Here is an 8699-nt window from a genome sequence, read left to right on the forward strand (position 1 = left end):
TGTCACACCGACGATGTCCGGTCGTGCCCTACCACCGAATCGAACAGAGTACCGGCTCAAAGGGTCCACAACAATAGATCCGACCGTTGGATCCCTCTAATTTTTTTTTCACGAGTTTCAGGAGGCTGTTTTAAATGGGGTAGCGAGGAATCGGTACTGCACACCAATGACGTCCAGTCGAGCCCTACCACCGACCCGACTAGAGTACTGGCTTAAAAGGTCCATAATTATAGTTCCGACCGTTGGATCGCTCTAAAACTTTTTTCAAGAGTTTCCAGAGCTATTTTACATGGAGTAGCGTGGAATTAGTACTGCACGCCGACGATCTCCGATAGGGCCTTACCACCGACACGACTAGACTACCGGCTTAGAAGGTTCATAACTATAGATCCGACTATTGGATCGCTCTAATTTTTTTTTCATGAGTTTCCGGAGGCTGTTTTACATGGAGCAGCGTGGAATCGGTATGCCACGCCGATGACGTCCGTTCGGGCCATACCACCGACACAACCAGAGTGCCGGCACAAAAGGTCCATAACTATAGATCCGACCATTGGATCGCTCTAAAATTTTTTTTCAGGAGTTTCTAGAGCTGTTTTACATAGAGTAGCATGGAATTAGTATTGCACACCGACGATCTTCGGTAGGGCCTTACCAACGACACGACTAGACTATTGGCTCAAAAGGTCCATAAATATAGATCCGACCGTTGGATCGCAATAAAATGTTTTTCAGGAGTTTTTGTAGGCTGTTTTACAGGGAGTAGCGTCGAATCGGTACTGCACGCCAACGATGTTTGGTGGGCCGTACCACCGACACGACTTGTGTAAAAATTTGAGGTCATTTGGACTTCTAGAACTCCAGATATGGGCCAAACACTGAACAGTGTTCAAGCTGCAGGACAGATTCGGACTTCTCTGTTGTTGCTATAATTTGGACTTGAAAATGGCCTTATTAGATCTTGATGAAAACATGAAAGTTGTAGGCCTATGTCTTACTGAATCTATATAAAAATTTGAGGTCATTTGGACATTTAGAACTCGAGATATAACCCAATTACCGAATAGTGTTCCAGTTTGGACTGCACCAACATCTCTTTTCTAAGTTTGGCCCTCTCTTTGTCCTTTCAATTTCCATACTTGAACTCATCAATCAATCCTTTGATTTATGTGATAAGCCTATATTTAAGATGAACATTTACCATATATTAAGGTATTTTATAATATTAGACTTGTTATTATAAAGCATGCTTTAGTTAAGGAGTTATTGATACTTTAAGTGCAAAATGATGATATAAACCCTTGATAATCATGCACTTTTAAGTACTAATCACACCCCCCCAACCAGCTTATTACTAGTCCCTAGTAATCAAAGCGTTAAAATAGAAAAACAATTTGCAAGTTCCACAAAGCAAGGCATTCATCATTCAACTTACTTTAATCTATCCAAATAAACAAACTCTCATTAAATTCATATATCTGCTCAATACCTCTTAAACAAGATATTATTAAACCTTTATTTTGTGCTCAATATCAACATATAGTTATGGGGCTTTACTTGGAAGAAAAACAAAATTTTGCTCTAATGTTTAAGGTTAACTTCCTTGGGTTAGGATTATTATTTTTTCTCTTTATTTATTTATTTATTTATTTATTTATTTATATACACATACAACTTGAAACACAATGTATCTTTAACCCATGTAACGAGTTTTAGGCTAATGACTCCCAGACCAGTTGGTCTTAGGGCATTAGGTGTTGAGACACCCCTATGAGCTTAGCAACTCGAGTTGTAGATACTGATATGTAGATAGTGCAATGTTTGATTCCCTTAAGCTTTTCTCCTCAACCCATGTAACAAGCGTTGGGCCAATAGCTCCCAAGTCAGTTGACTTTAGGGTATTAAGTGTTAAAACACCCCTTAGGGCTTAATTGTTTAGGTTAGGAAGGCTACGAAACCAAACTTATCTACCTTTTTATTATCATTATTTTTATTTGTTTTTTTTGTTTTTGTTTTTTTACAAATTATGTACTATCCATTTCCCTTAGTTGTTACCTTTAACAAAAGAATATAAATAATGTAATAATCCAATGTGCATCCCACAATCATATGTTAAAGTGTGTGTGTGAAAATGAAGATTTAAGAATACTTGTTAAATGAGCATATGAGCAGAATCAAGTGCTAATAATACGAGTTTGTAAACCTGAATATTTCAAGAAGTATTCTGATAGACCTTGTTAAGAATGTTTACTAAGATGCGTCTCAAGAGTCACTTTAACAAAAGAACTCCTTTTACTCTGCCATCCTAGTAACAACAGTTTTGCAAATAATTTATGAACTAGAAAACACAAGTTTTTTTTTTTAAATATCAACTACTACCCTTTCCCTCCAACCAAAATGAGACATTGTCCTCAATGTCTTAAGGTAGAAAGATAGAGTATAGAAGATATCACCTGAAATAACGAACACTGACAAACCTGAAACACACTTAAACAAATATAAGAAACAACAAAACACAATAATAAAACCAAAAGACACAAAGTTTTTACAAATGAAGGCTTAAATCCAATCTAAGCTTTTTACAGCTTTCCTTAGTTGACCAATTTATGCGACTCATGGAGGGATTAATTACAGGGATGAAAGATTGTAATTGGTCAATCAATTGTTCAGCAGTAGCAGCAGAGATTATGATTTGTCGTGCTGAAGATGTTAGAAATTCTTGTTCCACAACATGATCAAGAAAAGACAACAACTTATCATAAAAACCATTAACATTTAACAAACCTATGGGTTTATGGTGAATGTGCAGTTGGGCCCAAGAGGAAATATGAAATATCTCTTCCAATGTGCCCAGACCACCTGGTAAGGCAATGAAGGAATCAACATGGTTAAACATTGTATTCAGTCGATCAGACATTGTGGGGACCTGTAATTCCTCTCCAATTGTTTTTCCAATGATGTCCCCTTGTGCTAAAGCTTTGGGGACAACCCCCAAAACTTGACTACCTCCTAAAAATGCAGCTTTTGACACTCCCCCCATTAACCTAAGGTTGCCTCCTCCATGCACTAAATGAATCTTTCGCTCAGCTATTAACTGACCAAGATGATTTGCTGATTCTAAAAACTCTTTTTCTTTCCCAGGACTGGATCCACCGAAAACACAAATATTGTTTATGTGATTACTTGAGGAACCTGCCATTTCTACACACGTCTGTATTTGATGAATGTATGGGTTGAGTAGAAATGAAGGGAAGGAAGAGAAGAATTTATAGATGAGAAATTGAAAATGCAATCATACCACTTATATGTAGGCCAGCTGTAGTCTCACTCTCTCTCTCTCTCTCTCTCTCTCTTTATTTATTTATTTTGAAAAAGCATGTGTATGTACAAGTAGTTGTGATTTTGGCTCACATCTTTCCTTGGTTTTACGTCCAAGAACGGCTTAAACGCCCTCTATGGGTCGGGGATAGGCTTCCCATCCAGTTTTCTTAAAAACTGGCAAACAAGGTCTTTTTTTTTATATAGTCAGATTCCCAAGACTATGATGAGCTTGTTCTTTATGAAAATGGGGTCATAAATCATGAATTGCCCGATGCACATCTCCACTATGATGAGACTTAAGAGTCAATAGAAGATTATCTAAAGACTCTCTATGTTTTGAAATAAATCCTACCTTTTGATAATTTTCATAAGTTTTGCAGAATGCATATGAGTCTTTGAACATGGTGGGCCAGTAAAATCCACTTTGTAAGATTTTTGCAGTCATTTTTTTTTTACGAGAAATGATCCCCACATGCTTTAGAGTGACAAAATTTAATGACACTACTTACCTCATTGTCATGAATGCATCTTTGAAATATTTGATCAGGACAATATTTGAATAAGTAAGGGTCATCCCAATAAAGGTTTTGCATGTCGCTCAAAAACTTTCTTTTATCTTGGTTATCCAAATGAGCTGGCAAAAATCCTGAAGCAAGAAAATTGTTATTTTTAGCAAACCAAGGCATTGAACTAAGAGAAAGTAAAGATTCATCAAGAAAGTAATAATTGATTGGTGTGATGTCAGATGTCGAATCTATTGTCAACTTTGACAAATGATCCGCGACAACATTTTCGGTGCCTTTTTCATCATCGATTGCTTCATGTTTGGTCATGGCATGAGGAAATGGAAGTACTGGTGGGGAATCAGTCTTTTCTTTGCAATGTTCAGATTCAACCCCTTCCTTACCCTCAGAGATTGACTCATCATCTTTCTCACAAGGTTCAAGAGTGGGTTTTTCAATAACCTTACCACTGCGAAGAGTGATGACTAATTTGACTTGATCCATATGTTGGATTCCGGAACTACTTGCATTTGATTGTATTGCCCCTTTGGATTTTGTTGTGATTGAGATGCAAACTTACCTTTCTCTTGAAAACTGAGAGCATATGTTAACTTTGCAAGAGAATCTTTAAAATCTATCATGCCTTAAGCAAGTTGAGTGTTGATTGTCTCTTGCTTTTCAATGAATGCATGCAATGTTTCCTCAAGATTTCTTCTAGGAGGTGGAGCATAAGGAGGTGCATATCCATGAGAATTTTGGAAATTATGGTGTGCTTGAAATGGTGGCTGTGAAGTTTGTGGATTGTTGTTATCACTCTTCCAACTAAAATTCGGGTGATTTCTCCAACCAGGGTTGTATGTTTGCGAGTATGGGTTATGATTGGGCCTTTGGAAACTGTTTAAAGCATGAGCTTGTTCATGGAAGCATTCCTTGAAAGAAGGCAAAGTTGGACACTCATTGGTTACATGTTCATTTGTTTCACAAATTTGACATACAATGTCTTGAACAGATTTTAATTGACCACTCTTTTTCAATTCTAGTGCCTCGACTTTTCTATCTAAAGATGCAAACTTGGCTTGGAGGTCATGATCTTCCCTAAGGTTATACATACCTCCACTAGATGTATAAGGTTAGGTTTTAATTGGTGCCTTATAAGTGCCTGTAGTGTCCCAATTTTGCGCATTTTCAGCTAGCAAGTCTAGGTACTCCATTGCTTTATTAGGGTATTTATCTTCAAAAGTTTCATTGCACATCAATTCCACCATTTGCCTATCTTTAGGTGTTAATCCTTTATAAAAATGTGAAACCAATCTCCATGTTTCAAAACCATGATGAGGGCAATTATTAATCAAGTCTCGATACCTATCCCAACATTGGTAAAATGTTTCACCTGGTTTTTGAGTGAAAGTGGTGATTTGTCTTTTGAAAGAGTTGGTTCTATGAGATGGAAAAAACTTCTTTAAAAATTGTTGTTGCATTTCATCCCAAGCACGAATGGATCCTGACCTAAGATTTTGTAGCCATGTTTTAGCTTTATCTTTTAATGAAAAAGGAAAAAGCTTTAATCTAATAGTATTCATGCTACAATTTAAGTCATTATAGGTGTTACAAACTTCAAATTCTCTCAGATGCAAGTATGGATTATCTAGATCTAAGCCATGAAAAGAAGGTAAAAGTTGAATAATGTCTGGCTTAAAATTAAAATGGGATGCATCAAGAGGAAAAACTATGCATGAGGGTGCACTTGTTCTTGTAGGATTCATGTGATCTCTAAGTGTCCTAACATGGTTATTCTCATTATAAAGTGATTGGTTATCTTCTTCGGCCATATTTTCTTAAAATGATGAGGATACCGTACAAAGTCTACCACTTAATGTACGTGACCAAACAATCATGCACGTGTAGAAAAAAAAGGAAAAAAAAGAAACAAATTTAGATACAAGAAAAGTGAAAAGAGAAAACAAAATAAATACTATAATTTGTACAAGAATTTACCTCCCCGGCAACGGCGCCAAAAACTTGACACGGCCAAAAGATTGATGTCTTCTCCCAAGTGCAGGAGTGTCGAAGTAATAAATAACCCGGCAAGACCGGGGTCGAACCACAGAGAGGTTAATTGTATAAATTATAAATAACAAGACAACAACAACAATAACAATAATAGTAGTAGTAGTAGTAGTAGTACTAATACTCAGTACGTGGCGTTGTTATACCTGAGAATGATCTAAAAGATCGGGTCACAGGTTTCCAGCCTATATATTGAGTTTATGAAAAGATCAAAGAGATATATTATATAATATAAACAGAATGTAAATAATAATAATAATAATAATAATAATAATAAAATAATAAGAATAAGAAAAGAAGAAGATGAAGAAATTAATGAGAACTTTGAGATGAAAGATTAATGTAAGGATTAAACAATGATAAAAACAAATGTCAAGGTTAGAGGATCCACTAATGGTATTTCAAACAAGTATAGTATAAACTCTTATTATTCAATTGGAAACCACACACAAAGGAGGTTCCAATCGAATTATTTCTCATTAATAGCTCATTATAAATTATTAACATGATCATATTAATTATCTTATTTATATAACACCAAACTTTTAAATATTGTCAGGAATTCATGATGTTAACTGATGTTAACAACAAATCAAGTTCCTTTCATAGCCTAGGTGTAGGTAATACCATACGGTTGGGCTATGAGAATGCCAAGCATTTGTTGTACCAAGTGTTATACAACACAAATCTAGATTAATCATTTAACAAGCAAGGTATTAAGAATTAGTAAGATAAAAAGATAAGACAAGTTAATATTAAACATTAAGGTCCATGTTGAGTTTACAGTATACTTATTCTTACACCATTAGTGTAACCTTTTCACCTTGACATAATAAACTTAGCTAAACCTAATGAAGAAGAGAAACATAAATAAACAAAACAAGAACATAAATAAGATACAAGTTAACTAAGGAAAGGAAAGGAAATGAAAAACATAAACAAGATATTAATGAAAGCAAAACTTAAAAATTACAAAAAAAATATAAAGAGAGAAATAAAGAGCATGAACTTGATCTGAACAACCAAGCTCCCAAATACATGGCAAATGCCTTTGTTTATAGGCCAAAATTCAGAATTATTGATTTGATGATTAATTGTTGAGTCGTTGGCCAACTCTTGACTTTGTGAAAATCCTTATCTTCTTGTCTGAATAAAACGCAAATGCTAGCATCAGAACTGGGTCCACTTGAAAACATGAAAGTTGCAGGAAATTGTCTTAACAACTCTGTGTAAAACTTTGAGGTCATTTGGACTTCTAGAACTCCATATATGGGCCAAACACTGAACAGTGTTCAGGCTGCAGGACAGATTCGGACTTCTTCGTTGTTGCTATAATTTGGACTTGAAAATGGCCTTATTAGATCTTGATGAAAACATGAAAGTTGTAGGCCTATGTCTTAATAAATCTATGTAAAAATTTGAGGTCATTTGGACATTTAGAACTCGAGATATGACCCAATTACCGAACAGTGTTCCAGTTTGGACTGCACCAACATCTCATTTCTAAGTTTGGCCCTCTCTGTCCTTTCAATTTCCATACTTGAAGTCATCAATCAATCCTTTGATTTAAGTGATAAGCCTGGTCATTTGTCCTATCACATAAATAAAAGGATTGATTGATGAGTTTAAGTATTGAAAGTGAAAGGACAAAGAGATGGCCAAACTTAGAAAAGAGATGTCGGTGCAGTCCAAACCGGAACATTGCTCGGTAATTGGATCATATCTGGAGCTCTAGATCTCGGATTTAGGTCCATTTTATATGGATGGAAATGTAAGACAAAGGCTTACAACTTTCATGAGGAGCTCAAGATTTACAAAGGCCGTTTTGAAGTCCAAACTGAAGGAACAACGAAGAAGTCCGAAGCTGTCCTGCAGCCCAGACACTATTTAGTGTTCAGCCCATATCTTGAATTCTAGAAGTCCAAATGACCTCATCTTTTTTTTGTTGGAAAGCTGAGACAATTTCCTAGAACATTCCTGAGGATTATAGGTAAATTATGATTTTAGCAATGACGTCTTGTTCAGACAAGAAGATAAGGATTGTCACCAAGTCAAGATGTGGCCACCCACTCATCAATTAATTAACAAATCAATAGTTCCAAATTTTGGCCTATAAAAGGAGGCACTTACCATGTATTGAGGCATCTTGGTTTCCAGATCAAGATCATGCTCTTGCTTTCTCTCTTTGTATTGCTTATGTTTTGCTTTCAATAATATTAAGTTTATGCACTTCATTTCCTTTCCTTTACTTAGTTAACTTTTTTCTCATTTATGTTCTTATCTTGTTCATTTATGTTTCTTTCTTTCATTATGTTTAGCTAAGTTAATTATGTCAAGGTGAAAAGGGTACACTAATGGTGTAAGAATAAGTATAATATAAACTTAACATGGACCTTAACGTTGGATACTAACATGTTTTATATTTGTTATCTTGTTCACTTTTAATACTTTGCTTGTTAAATGGTTAATCTAGATTTATGTTGTATAACACTTGGTACAACAAATACTTGGCACTTTCATAGCCCATACTGTATGGTATAACCGACACCTGAGCTATGAAAGGAACTTGATTTGTTGTTAACATAAGTTATAATCATGAATGTCTGCCAACATTTACAAGTATTAGTTTTATTCGAATAAGATAACTAATGTAATCATGTTAACAATTTATAATCTGATTGGAACCTCCTTTATGTGTGGTTTCCAATTGAGTAATAAGAGTTTATATTATACTTGTTTGAAGTACCATTAGTGGATCCTCTAACCTTGACATTTGTTTTTATTGTTGTTTAATCCTTACGTTAATCT

The 8699-nt window shown here is 35.2% G+C and overlaps 1 non-coding gene across 1 annotated transcript; it reads left to right on the forward strand.

Annotated features, from left to right (window-relative positions):
• The first annotated feature begins 5147 nt into the window (after positions 1-5147).
• Positions 5148-5256, forward strand: LOC118034629 (small nucleolar RNA R71). Its single transcript, XR_004685054.1, has one exon. It is a non-coding gene; the product is annotated as a small nucleolar RNA R71 (small nucleolar RNA).
• The last annotated feature ends 3443 nt before the right edge of the window (positions 5257-8699 follow it).

This window comes from Populus alba, chromosome 9, assembly GCF_005239225.2.
Source record: "Populus alba chromosome 9, ASM523922v2, whole genome shotgun sequence".
NCBI lineage: Eukaryota > Viridiplantae > Streptophyta > Magnoliopsida > Malpighiales > Salicaceae > Populus > Populus alba.